The sequence below is a fragment of the Oryctolagus cuniculus genome, chromosome 17 (assembly GCF_964237555.1).
Source record: "Oryctolagus cuniculus chromosome 17, mOryCun1.1, whole genome shotgun sequence".
Classification (NCBI taxonomy): Eukaryota; Metazoa; Chordata; class Mammalia; order Lagomorpha; family Leporidae; genus Oryctolagus; species Oryctolagus cuniculus.
Genome location: NC_091448.1, coordinates 12,800,330 through 12,813,698, shown reverse-complemented (window position 1 = coordinate 12,813,698; position 13,369 = coordinate 12,800,330). Strand labels below are relative to the sequence as shown.

At 45.9% G+C, this 13,369-nt stretch overlaps 1 protein-coding gene across 3 annotated transcripts in view; it reads right to left on the bottom strand.

Moving 5' to 3' along the window:
* Positions 1-13,369, bottom strand: part of PRKCA (protein kinase C alpha) — a 427,154-nt gene that overhangs the window by 135,707 nt on the left and 278,078 nt on the right.

Sequence of the window (13,369 nt, the reverse complement as noted above, 5' to 3'; positions counted from 1 at the left end):
TGGGATGTATACACTATGGAATACTACAGAGCAGTTAAAAAAATGAAGTCTGGTCATGTACAACAAAATAGATCAATGTGGAAAACATCATATTTAATGAAATAAACCAGTTCCAAAGGGACAAATACCATGTTCTCCCTGACCTGTGATAACTAATAGAGTACCTAAAAGGCAGTCTGTAGAAGTGAAATTGACACTTTGAGAAGAAATGACTTGAATAGCCCTTTGTCTTGACTGTTGAGGAACATTTTTTTTTTAAATATATATACTATTTGTTGAACTTTTCACTTAACATAGAGATAAACATATGTGTATAAAGTCAATTGAAAATAGATCTCAGTAGGAATAAGAGAGGGAGGAGGAAGAGGGGTTGGGAGCATGGGTGGGAGGGTGGGCACGGTGGGAAGAATCACCATGTTCCTAAAGTTGTAATTATGAAGTGTGTGAGGTTTGTAACTGTAAAGCCGTATAGCTCTGCATACATTCTTATGGACTTACCTATAATGGTACAGTTTGAAAACTTGCCATGGGGCCCCAAATCCCCTTAAGCTGGGTGGTAAAAACACTATCTTAAGTGTTAAAGTGATCATATGGATAGGATTAACGGTCTGGTAATAACAATAGGTAGAATTAGAAAGAAGTGAATGCTCCAACATGGGAAGCAGTCCACATAGCAACTCATAGAATGACAATTGCTTTAAATAGCATTCTGACCTCAGAATCAGCTCTTAAGGCATTCTGGTCTGGCTGAAAAGCCCACAAGAGCTTTTGAGGCCTGGAAAATCAAGACACTGTGGCCAAAAAAATGTTCTACATGAAAGATCTTGGTGGGTGAGACCCCAGTGGAAAGAAGTGATCATCAAAGAAGGATGTACTTTTCTCTGAAGGGAGGAGAGAATTTCCACTTTGCTTATGGCCTTATCTAAAAAATGACAGAGTTTGTGGATTCAAAAGGCTTCTATAGCCTAGGTAGCTCATATCAAAAGCGTTGGGTGATCACTGACATCATATTTAAGAGGGTTAATTGTTAAATCAGCAAGTGTCACTGTGCTCTAACTTCCCAAGCAGGACCTGTGCCCTTAAATTATGTCTAAGTGCTTGTAAAAGATGTATCATTCTTGGGCACTTCTTTAAAGTTAACTAAGTTAAAAAAAAAAAAAAAAAGAAGTGAAATTAACTTCAAGATGCAATGACTGAACAGCCCTTGTCTCAACTGTTGAGGAATAGGGTTTTTTTTTCCTTCTGTGCAAATTGTTAAACTCTTTAGTTAGTATAGTATTAGTCTTCTATGTATAAAGTTAATTGAAAATGGATCTTAGTGGAGAATGGGATTAGGAATGGGAGAGAGAGGAGGAGGAGAGTGAATGAGAGCGAGTGTGGTGGGAAGAATCACTATATACCTAAAGTTGTACTTATGAAATGCATGAAGTCTTTATTCCTTAAATAAAAGGTTTCTTTGCAGAGGGGAGGAAAAAAGCCTACCTCAATTTTAGGCAAAAACATATCCAGCAGAGGTCAACGTTTAAGAATGGAATAGTCAGCCGGCGTTGCAGCTCACTAGGCTAATCCTCTGCCTTGCGGCGCCGGCATACCAGGTTCTAGTCCCGGTCGGGGCGCCGGATTCTGTCCCGGTTGCCCTTCTTCCAGGCCAGCTCTCTGCTGTGGCCAGGGAGTGCAGTGGAGGATGGCCCAAGTCCTTGGGCCCTGCACCCCATGGGAGACCAGGATAAGTACCTGGCTCCTGCCATCGGATCAGTGTGGTGCGCGGGCCGCAGCGGCCATTGGAGGGTGAACCAACGGCAAAGGAAGACCTTTCTCTCTGTCTCTCTCTCTCACTGTCCACTCTGCCTGTTAAAAAAAAAAAGAATGGAATAGTCAAGTAAGAGCTGCATTGTTACAGTGTAGGGAAATTCTAGACCTCCTATCTGATTTTGCTTGTGGATTTACACTCCTATGAGCGGTGACTTGGGCTTTCTGCTTCAACTTCTTTCTCCGAGGAAATGAGGTGTGGCAAGGCTTTCCCACTGGGACAAGATAATGTCTGAATGTCTCTCTTAATGCCTGAATTTCCTCTGGGAAATGGGAAGAGAAGGCCAGAGCTTTCATCCACCTTATTCACAAAGCAGCAGTTTCCTGGGAAGGGCAGTGCTCCGTATTTATCGGCTAATCACCTGACAAGTGTTAATCCGCTACTTGATTTTCTGGAGGATGTCAGTTCCCCACACTAAAATGAAAACCATAGTTTTAAGGAAGTTTTAAAATGAAAACCATAGTTTTGGTAACACCAAAAATCTTGCTGCAATTCACTTTAAATTTTGATACAGTGTTTGTGTTCCTGGGCACAGATTAAACCCAGTGAGCCATCTTCTGGGACTTCCATCTGCTCCACTGGGATGCAACTTCCATTGCACACATAACTGTCTGTAATTGGCTTTCCTCTGTTAGTGTTAATCTCATTTCTCAGGTTACAGATGGAGATGGCCATTGTTTGCACGCAGTTAACTACGAACAACACAGTATACGAGTGTAATTGCAGCAAGGTGGCTGGTTAGTATGCTTGTTATTCAACTGATTCTGTGTGTTTATTTTGGAAGTCAGAGTTACAGAGATTGGGGCGGGGATGGGGTGGGGAGAGGGAGATTGATTGATTAATTGATTGATTTTTAGCTGCTGCTTCACTCTCTAGATGGCCACAACAGCCGGTGCTGGGCCAGGCCAAAGTCTGCAGCCAGAAGCTTCACCCAGGTCTCCCATGTGGGTGGCAGGGACCCAAACACCTGGGCCATCCTCCAGGTCATTAGCAGGGGCTGGATAGGAAGTGGAGCAGCTGGGACACAAACTGGCGCCACACCCACTATGCCACAACACTGGCCCCTCCACTGACTTTTTAAAGATTCTTAATATTGAATTTAGTCAAGAAGCCCTGGAAAAGTTTAACACGGTAAGCACATCTGAAGACCGAAGTTACTTGGACACACCCAAAAATGGATCTGGCAGTTCCATGCAGTGAAATGAGGCGCTGTTCATGCCCTTGCTGTTCTCCGTGGTTTCTGTCCGCCACGTTTTCAAAGAAAACACCAGAGCAGCTACAGGGCTCTGCCCTGGAAGAGCCTTCTGCTCCATCAAGTGGGCATATATTTTTAATGTTGCCTCTTAACTCCCACTCTAAGAACCACAGACCTTGGGAAGAATCTCATTCTAATGAAGACATGGAAAGATTTCTAAGTGGTGCAAGTGATCTTTCTGTTGAATGCCAAGTGTTTGAAACAGGGAGTGTGATTTGATTGCTTATAAATGGTTTTCCAATATTAGTGCAAAGACGTCTTTATGCACAGGGAATAGTAAGGAATGGGGTCTGTGGGTTCTTGGATTGGAAATAACCACATTTTAAAATGACCCAATGGATAAAATCATGATGCCAATCAGCACCTAACCAAAATATTTATGCACACCTGGATTCTGAGTCTCTAATAGTGGTAAGGAGAAATGCCATTGAATGTAACTCAAGCACAAGCCTTTTTCTGGGTTTAGCTCTAAGATTTCATTGACTAAATTAATCTCAAATCCTGGGAACGGAAGGGAGCCTCTCTTCTGGACGAACACCCAGGTCCTCTGTTAAGGCTCTCAGGGGTCACTGTTTGCTAGGAGCAGACACGGAGCCCAGAACTGCATCACTGAAAGGACCCAGCTGAGCAAGTGCTGATAAATGGATGGGGACTTATTTTTACTCATTGCCAGAGAACAACTTCATTGCGGAACTTAAGGGACAAGTTATTTTCAGATGCTCCATGATACAGTGTATTTCAAGCCCCAAGGCTATTTTGTTAGCTGTAAGACTGATCTATTTTCCTAACAAAACACATACAGAATCATTAAGAGAGAGGTTGGAGAGAAAGCTTGGCTCCCAAGGGACAGCAAATGTTTGCAGACTTCCTGTGGACTGCCCACAGTGAGCTCTCTGCACAGGACGCCAACCATGCACAGTGTCCGTGGGGCTGCTGAAAACACATTCATTTTGGCTAACTGGAATCGCTCCATTTCCATTTATCGGGTCTGAATTCCCTCCCAGTAGCAGAAGCTGCTAAGTCACTGACCAAAATTCATTCCTTGTCTGTTCCTTAGGAATACATTTCTGACTTTTGTTGACAACCTGTGTGGCCAGCAAAGCACACTTCCCAAATTCTCCTGAAGCTGCAGGTGACCCTGGCCCATCAGATCTCAACCTAGTCTGCAGGGCACTTGCAGGAAAGCTGCACTTGTCTTGTGCAGGTACCTCCCTCCTCCCTCGCTGCTTCTCCTTTTCTTCTGCCTGTCTGGAGGTGAAGCAGCCTTGTTTGCGTCAGGGGCAATCCGATTTGCTCTTTGGAAATGGAACCTTAGGGAACAATCTTAAAGAGAGCTGGATTAACATATTTTAAAAATTCATTTGAGAGGCAGAGAGAGCGAGATACCATCTGCTGGTTCACTCCCCAAAACTGTGTAACAGCCAGGACTGGGCCAGGCTGAAGCCAAGAGTCAGCAACTCAATCCAGGTTGTCAACATGGGTGGCATGGAGCCAACTACTTACGCCAGCATGGATGCCTCTCAGGTGTGCATTAGCAGGAAGCTGGAGTCAGGAGCTGGAGCCTGGAATTGAACCTGGGACTGTGATATGGGACACCAGCATCTTAATGACTAAGTTAAACATCCATCCCAGGGAGCTGGGTTTTTCATAATCTCAGGAAAATAGGCACCAGCTGATAAAGGCTGTCCATTGGGTGGCTGGGCAGTTTTGTGGGTTCCAAGCATTTTAATCAAGTTTCCACTGAGTTAGAGAGAAGCAGAATGGGTAACTGCTCTTGCTGCTGCCCACGCGCAGGCTGAGGGCTCACGGAGGAAGGGCTGTTGTTCTTTGAAAGCCACCTGATGCATTCTGCATGGCACACATGTTTGCAGGTCCGTGTTATCAACTACCTAGAAGGAACAGTGACGGTCAGCGTGGCTGACTTGAAAAAAATTTTTTTTAATTACATAAAAAAGCTTGTTTTCTTAGATGTTTTGGGCTGTTCCTAAGTAACCACTACTACAATGTCTCAATCCGGTTTCCTCCATTGCCTTATAACCTCATCCTGGGATGGGGAAGGCACAGAAAGAGGGAAAACAACAGAAACCAGAGAACGAATCAGCATGTTCTGGACATTTCTCAGACAGTGCCACTCCCACCTTCCTTCTTTTCGTTTCCCTTTAGGAAGCTTAGAAAGGAAGATAATAAGCTTCACAAAACAGCTGCTTAATGAGGCTTTGCCTTGAGACACAGAGCTGGGGAGACCAGGGATTGGCTTCGACACAGCTTAGCTTTGCCAAAACCCGTGGCACTGGGGAGTGTGCACGGCGCTGCCACCCTCCAAGGCCTTTATTCCACGGATGGAGATAATGATATTCATTTGAGGGGCATATTATGCCCTTCTGTTACATATACAAACCATGCTTAATGGATATTTTTTAAACTTCCCATGGGGAAAATAGGCTATGTGAAAAGTGTCAGGCGTCCAACTGTCATTTCCTCCTAAGGGGGAAAAAACAAAAAAGGAAAGACACCAACAGCCCTACTCAGATGCTGCCAGTGATGGCTCTCCTTGTTAAACTCTTAACACGTTGGGAGGGGTGATACCTGCCAGGATCACTAACCAATTGGGAGCAGTGACCCAGGTGATGGGAGAGAGAGAGACTCCCACTTGTTCCCTCTGTAACCAGTTCTGACCTCTGCAATCTAACAGCTCACAAGAGAGACTCGCAGAACCCGTCAGTCAAGAACCGTGGCTTCTATCACTTAGCAAATTTATTTTTCTGACCCTAGGTCCTCCAACTGACTTGGCCCATCAGGGAAAACTGTCAAGATGACAGCATTTCTCTTTTTTAACCCTACGCCTTACTTTCTCAGTTCCTGAGGGGACAGCGTGTGCTATTCGGAACTGATTTTGCTCAGTTGGATCAACTTTACTCATATGGGTTCCCCTCCTTATGTATTTCCCAGGGCAAATCTGAAGAGTCTAGAAATTAGTAAACGTGACCTGTGATGACCAGCCGATCACTGAATAAATGAACGGCAGGAGGAAGGCAGGCAGGGGAGAGAAGGAAGCAGGACAATCTGTTCCCAAGGCAGTGGGACACAGGTGTCCCTGGAGTACTCTTTCTAGTCAGCCAAGGCCGATGTCCCCTGCCTAAGCCTGCAGAACGTGGGTATTTTCCAGAACATGAAATCACCTGAGTCACTGACTCTTAGGTTAGACTCCACGAGGAAGGTCTCAAATCTGTCACCCCTGTGACCTGATGCCTGCTACTTGTCCGTGAGAGCCTCAGAGCGTTCTCAAAACTGTGCATGCTATTAAAGATTTTTTTAAATAAAAAAAGTACCTAGGACTGTTGGTTTTTAAAAAAGGTCATCATAGTGGGCCCCCAAATACTTAGTTTTTTTTTTTTTTTTTTTTTTTTTAAAGCTGAAAAACTTGTAATGTGTGCATAGCCAGAGTGCTGGTGGGGAATAAAGACTGCACTAACGCAGCAGAAGTGAGAGCAAGGCCAGTGTTGTGGCCCAGTGCTTCAAGCTGCTGCCTGTGACGCTGGGTCCCAGCCTGGTTTCAGTCCTGGCTGCGTGGCTTCCAATCCGGCCCCACGCTAACGCACCTGGGAAAAGCAGCAGCAGATGGCCCAGGGCTTGGGTCTCTCTCATTCATGTGGGAGACACAGACGGAGCTCCAGGCTCTGGTTTTAGCCTGACCCAGGCCTGACCACTGTGGCCATTTGGGGAGTGATGGATGCATTGAGTGGAAGATCTCTCTGCCTCTCTGCTTCTCTCTTCCTAAAACAATCTTTTTTTAAAAAAGGAAATGAGAGTAAATGAATGAATGAATAAGTGTAGACAGTGTCAAAATCTCCAGGACAGGGGCCGGTGCTGTGGTGTAGCAGGTGAGGCTGCCGCCTGCAGTGCCAGCATCCCATATGGGCACTGGTTCAAGTCCCAGCGGCTCCACTTCTGATCCAGCTCTCTGCTATGGCCTGGGAAAGCAGAAGATGGCCCAAGTCTTTGGGCCCCTGCACCCACATGGGAGACCCGGAAGAAGCTCCTGGCTTCGGATCAGTGCAGCTCCAGCCGTTGTGGCCAATTGGAGAGTGAACCAGTGGATGGAAGACCTCTCTCTCTCTCTCTCTGTGTAACTCTGACTTTCAAATAAATAAATAAATCTTAAAAAAAAAATCTCTAGGACAAAAATCTCTTTCAATAGTGTCCTCAAAAGAATGAAGTTACCCTTGACTTAAAAATCAGTGTGGTGCCTGCTTCCTCTGATCCTACTCACACAGGGGATCTTGTTGGGGACTGAGCTTTCGAGACAATGAGTTTCTGATACTGGAAAGGTCTTGAGAAATCAGCCTGCTGCCCCTTGGCCAGATCAAACCTCTGCATCCATTCAGTTCCAACTGTCCTGGACGGGCATAAAAGTGCCTCATTTCAAAAAGTGCTCCACGTTCTTTATGAAAACTTTATAAAGGAAGTCCCCAGTGGTCACCAGGCAGTTCTGTGGTGTGCAGACCCAGTATCAGTGTGGTTTGCTGAGAAGTGAGGGGTGATGATGTGCCCAGTGCAGCCACTGTCTGAAGGCTGCCCTGTGGGGTCTTCCAGGTTTGTATCTGGGTTTCGGTAGCTGGAGGTGGATCAGCCTGAGCTGTCAGCTCCAAGCCAGCCTATGCATAATTCACCCAAATCAATGGAACAGGCCCATTAGGGACTTGGCTGCTCCCCCCTCTCCGGTTTATCATCAAATTTGCTCTGTTTGATCTCAATGGACTACAATCCTCCCCCTTTGATAGCCGCGAAGCTGGTGTAAGTCAGACAGCAGCAGGAGGCATCTGGTGGCAGACAGGCCAGGGGCCTGCTGAAGAGCGAAGTTAGGCTTTGAACCCAGCCAGTGAGCCGGGAGCCCAGGAGCGGGAGAAGTCTCCAGACTCGATTACAAGCCAAGAAAACCCCCGGTGCCTGGCTAGGTCAAAGCACATGAAACTGCCCAGAGCCTCCACTTGTGAAACCTGGCGCACCACCCTGGCCTATCAGGCCCGAGATGAAACAGCTCCGTGAACACCTGCTCCTTTGATCTTGGGCTCCTTGCATTTTTCATCGTGAAAAGACTGAGCAGGACACGCTGTACAGCTTTCCGTGTCACTTTTCCAGGGGCTGTATTTTATAAATGTTCTGTGTTAATCAGAATGATAAATGAGGAACTTATTCATTTTTAACACTGTGAGCTGCTCAGACCTGTGCCCATCTTTGCCAACCTCCAGCGGAGCCTTGGGAAACCAAGAGTCCCTGCTCACACCAAGAGGCTGAGCGGGGCCCCACCCTCTGAACCCTTGGGCAGCTTCCCACTGCTCTTGAGAACTTCTCCCTGGCCCCATGTCCTCTCTCCCTGCCTCTCTGTCTAACCTTCCAGCCACTCTGCTCTTTTTCTCCCAGCAGGGTCCCTCTGGAATAAAGGCGTATGGCATTTAGCACAATTGCAGCTAATTAATTAATTGTGCGATGATGGCTTAGAGCAAATCCGTCTCGTTAAAGTGTAGACTTCCCTGGGTGACTTCCACCATCTTGGGAACAGGCTTCGGTGGCTGGGGACGGATGTGCCTGCGCACAGAGCCCCGGGCTGAGTCTCTGCATAATTCATGGGATGAGTGGGCACAGCCCTGTGCCTAGGGTGGTGCCTGAGCATAGCAGGTGCTCAGAGGGATCTGAACTGAGTGCACAAACGAGTGAGCACAGGGATTTCAGGGCTGCGAAGGCCTTCACGGTTGCACCTCTCTCATGCCGCGTCTCAGGGAGATCTTGCTCAAAGACACTCAGCTCCCTGGCCTTGCAGCGTAAGTAGCATCCAAGCCTGATGGTTGAATGTACAATGTTCCTTCCAGCTTCATTATTGGGGGAACAGGGGACGAGGACCCCTACAGCCACTTGAATGTGATAAACTAATTCCACCTAATACACAGGTTTCTATGTAACTTCATTTTTCATTTCATTGCTCCTAGAACAGTATTCACGGACATTTAGAAAGTAGCGATTTGCTATGGCCCAGTCAGATGTTCCAACTGGGCCTCCAGGAAGGCTGTGGATTATGAAAAGATGTGTTTATTATAAAAGTTATATTGGGGCAGGTGTTGACCTGTGCAGCAGGTTAAGTGCCCTCTTGGGACATCTGCATCCCCCTACAGAGGCATTGGGCTGTGTCTCAGCACCTCTGCTTCCAATCCGACTTCCTGTCAATGTGCCCGAGAGGCAGCAGACGATGGCTCAAGTGCTTGGGATCCTGCCACCCATGTGGGAGACTCAGATGGCTTTCTGAGCTCCTGGCTGTTGCAGGCATTTGGGGAGGGAACCAGCAGGTAGAATTCTCTCTCCAACCTCCCGTTTCCTTTTCTGTTGCTCTTTCCAGTAGATAAATAGATCAACATAAAAAATATTTATTTTTCTTGACCTCTGAGATGAGGATTCAGAGTAGTAATGAATGTCTTGACTAAAACTTCACTCAGCAAAATGCCCGGGCAAGGCACCAAGCAATTGTCCTTACTGCTGGGTCCATAAATGAAGCATTCACTGCTCAGATCTAAGCAGCTCTACCTCTCATCCCAACCCACAGGGCTGGGAGGGGGAGCCTGGATGACACAGAGGGGTTTCACTGAAACCCTGAACAAGCCCGAGGTCATGACTCAGAGCAGAATGTTCTTCTCACTGCGCACGTCCCCGGTTGTGACAGTTAGGCTATATGTGTCCTGGGTTTGTGTTACGTGGAGACGCCTCCCACAATGCTTTGTTCACCCTGAACCCTCATCCCTCCGGTCCATGTGCAGTTCTGGAAGGACCAAAGGCTACAGGGTGGAACAAAACAGAGGTGTGCATTGTTCATTTGCTCTCAGGCATGGAGTGCAGACAGCTGGCTATGGGTGAAGGGGTTGTTTCAAAAATATTTGTGAGGCTGTTGTTCTAAAACAGGATGTTTGTACTCCCTAAAAGCTCATGGAAAATTTAACTGAAAGATATGCCAGTTTCCCACGAACTCTTTGAAGCCCCTTTGCATCTTGTTCCCTTCCCAGACCAGACCCTCAATCCCACAGTGGTATCTGCAGAGCCCTACAGAATAGAAGCCCCGTTCAGCGGAGAATGCTGGTGATCTGCCCTAGCACCCCTTCTTGGTTTCTCCTTCATAAGGGAACTCCAGTCTGAACGGGGTCTTGTAGCTTGACATGAAAGAGCACATTTCGCTAGCTAAGTGTGGCCGTGCGACAGATGAGACGGAAGTGGACATGGTATATGAAATCTTCCTAAAAAGCTCCTAGAGGGAGGTCACGCTGCTGGGACAGGGGCCCTTTTAGGCTCCTCACCTGCCTCTGGCATGCAACACAAATGTGATGCCTGCAGTTGTCAGCAGCTGTTCTGGAGCAGAGCAACTGAGGGTAGAAGACATGGCAGACATCCCACAGGCTGGGGCCCAGCCCCTCCAGGCCCCTCTCACAAGGGAGTCACCCACACTATTATTCAGGTTGCTGCTATGTGGGATTTCCATATCATATTCAACTACCTGTGACTCTCCCTGACAAGGCCCATGAATGACAGCACCTCCGTGGGAAATGGGATAGCTGCAACATACTGATCCCTACATCCTCTCTGGCAATAACAAAAATGGCACATGCACGCCTCTAAAGGAGCTTTAAACAAACTGTAGTAAGAAGCACTGGCATTATTTGTGGCACACTTAGCACTGGACATGGAATCTGGTAGCACCCACCAGAATATCAGCACTGCCCTCCTACTACAGACAAGGAAACTGGGGGTCCCACAGCTTCAGAATCTGTTCCAGGTCACCTGCTAAGTAGCCAAGGAAGACGTACACACTTGGTGGGAGACAGATATCAATATGGTTATCTAGATTGAGATTGGGAGAAATGCTAAGATTTTTAAGCAATCACCAACCAATTTAGCAAATTGTAGTTATGTCAAAAACCAGAATAAAGTAACTTGACAGAATTAAATGCCATAATACATGTAGAAGTACCTAGCATGTGGTGGGTAGTTCAAAAATATCACTTTCATCTGATTTCTTGTTTTGAGATGTGTTTTGTTAGATTATTATTTGTTAGATTATTTTGGGGAGGTAACATATATGAAAACCTATCACCATTTAAAAACTTGCTCATGAAAAATGAAGTGGCTAGGTTTGTGTGCTGGGTTGAACAGTGCCATCCCTCTGTCAAGTTCATGTCCAAATGGAATTTCAGCAGGTACCTTTCTTTGGAAACCAGGTCTTTGCAGATGCGATTAATTACAATAAGATGAGGTCATACTAGTGGGTCCTAAATCCGAGGACTGGAGCACTTAAAGAAGAGAAGACACCCAGAGAGGGCTACGTGACGACAGAGGCAGAGACTGGAGTGAAGGAGCTGCCAGTTAAAGAACGCCAAGAATCGCTGGGATCCGGCAAGAGCTCGAAGGGGCGAGGAAGGCACCTTTCTCAGAGGCTTTGGATGAATCCTGGCTTTGCAGACCCCCCTGCCTTCAGTGTGTAGCCTTAGCGTTGTGAGAGAATAAATCTCTGTCATGTTAGGCCACCAGTTTGTGGCAATTTGCTTTGGCAGCCCTAGGAAATGACGAGTGTTTAGAAACAGATTTGGAGTGGCAAAGAGCATTGACTAATGCAAGTGTTTATGATCCCAAGGTCCAGTTCTGTTCATCTGAAAAACGCCACCTCTTACGTCAATTGCTTTGCATCTGACCTCTGGTTTTGTTGCTCAGAACTACCACTGTGATGTTCTTGACTCAGCTTCTAGGAGCTTACTCCAGGCTTCCGGGTTCTGGCTGAGAGCTCTAATTAATGGTCAACACTCCACTTCATCATTTGATGATATACTAGTTAGAGAGGTGAGAAAAGTCGGCGGTTGTGTGTCAAATACACCAATAAACACTTGCTAATTAGATGTGTGGGTAAGACTTGATTTTAACCTCGAAATACAAGCAATTCTTTGCACAATTACAACTTGCGTAAATCTGTCTAATTCTAAACTTAATGTTCTATTTTTCTGAAATTAACATAATCAACTTTAGTATACTTATGTTCTGAATATCAAATGAATAAACATGACTTCATACATAGTCCATAGTTTTACAAGTCTGTGGTGAAGAAACCAAATTAGGATAATTTAAAAACAGAAAAGATCATTTTCTTAACTGTCTGCAAGGAAAAAAAGGTTTTCTTCCCCTAGAAAAATTCACAATGCTCCAAATGAGACACTTATCTCCTGAGTTTCCACACAACTTAGCTAGACAAAAAACATCCAAATGGATCAGTGGAACATTTTCAATTCTACATTCAAATTCCGAATTTATATAACATGAGAAATTCATAAATACAAAAATGTTCTCAATGTAAGCCAGTCATCAACAAACTCAGTAATCTCTCCGTATTCCAAGTACCTATTTGAAAAGGCTATAAAGCAATTCATGATTTTATGTATGTCATATTTATATATTACCAATGTTATATTTCTCCCTACCAGAATGATCCCTAAAATTAGGTTATATGCAACTAAAAGTTAATCAACTGTTTGTAACATCTCTTGGATGTTTAAAAATATTTGTTATTTTTCCATTCATTTTTCCCCACTCAGACCATTAGATGTGTTAAAAATAAATATCTTACAACCCAACATAAATAACCCAACTATAAAGTGGGCCAAAGACTTAAAAGGACATTCTCAAAGAAGATACACAAGGATCAATAAGCACTTGAGAAGATGCTCACCATCAATGAACAGAGAAAAACAAATGAAAACCACAATGACAGATCCCACTTCCCACTGCCAGGATGGCTAGAGTTGAGATCTGCAGTAACACGTGTTGGTAGGGACCCAGACAAAATGGAGTTCCTGCACGGTGCTAGTGAGACCATAAAATGCTAAAATCACTTCATGAAACTCAACAATTACTCAAACATGAGGAGCCTTCCAGAAGTTCAGGAAAACATATTTTGAAAAAGCTATGTGGCCGGCGCCATGGCTCAATAGGCTAATCCTCCACCTTGCGGCGCTGGCACACGGGGTTCTAGTCCCGGTCGGGGCTCCGGATTCTGTCCTGGTTGCCCCTCTTCCAGGCCAGCTCTCTGCTATGGCCCGGGAGTGCAGTGGAGGATGGCCCAAGTGCTTGGGCCCTGCACCCACATGGGAGACCAGGAAAAGCACATGGCTCCTGGCTTTGGATCAGCGCGGTGCGCCGGCCGCTGCGCGCCAGCCGCGGCGGCCATTGGAGGGTGAATCAACGGCAAAAGGAAGACCCTTCTCTCTGTCTCTCTCTCTCACTGT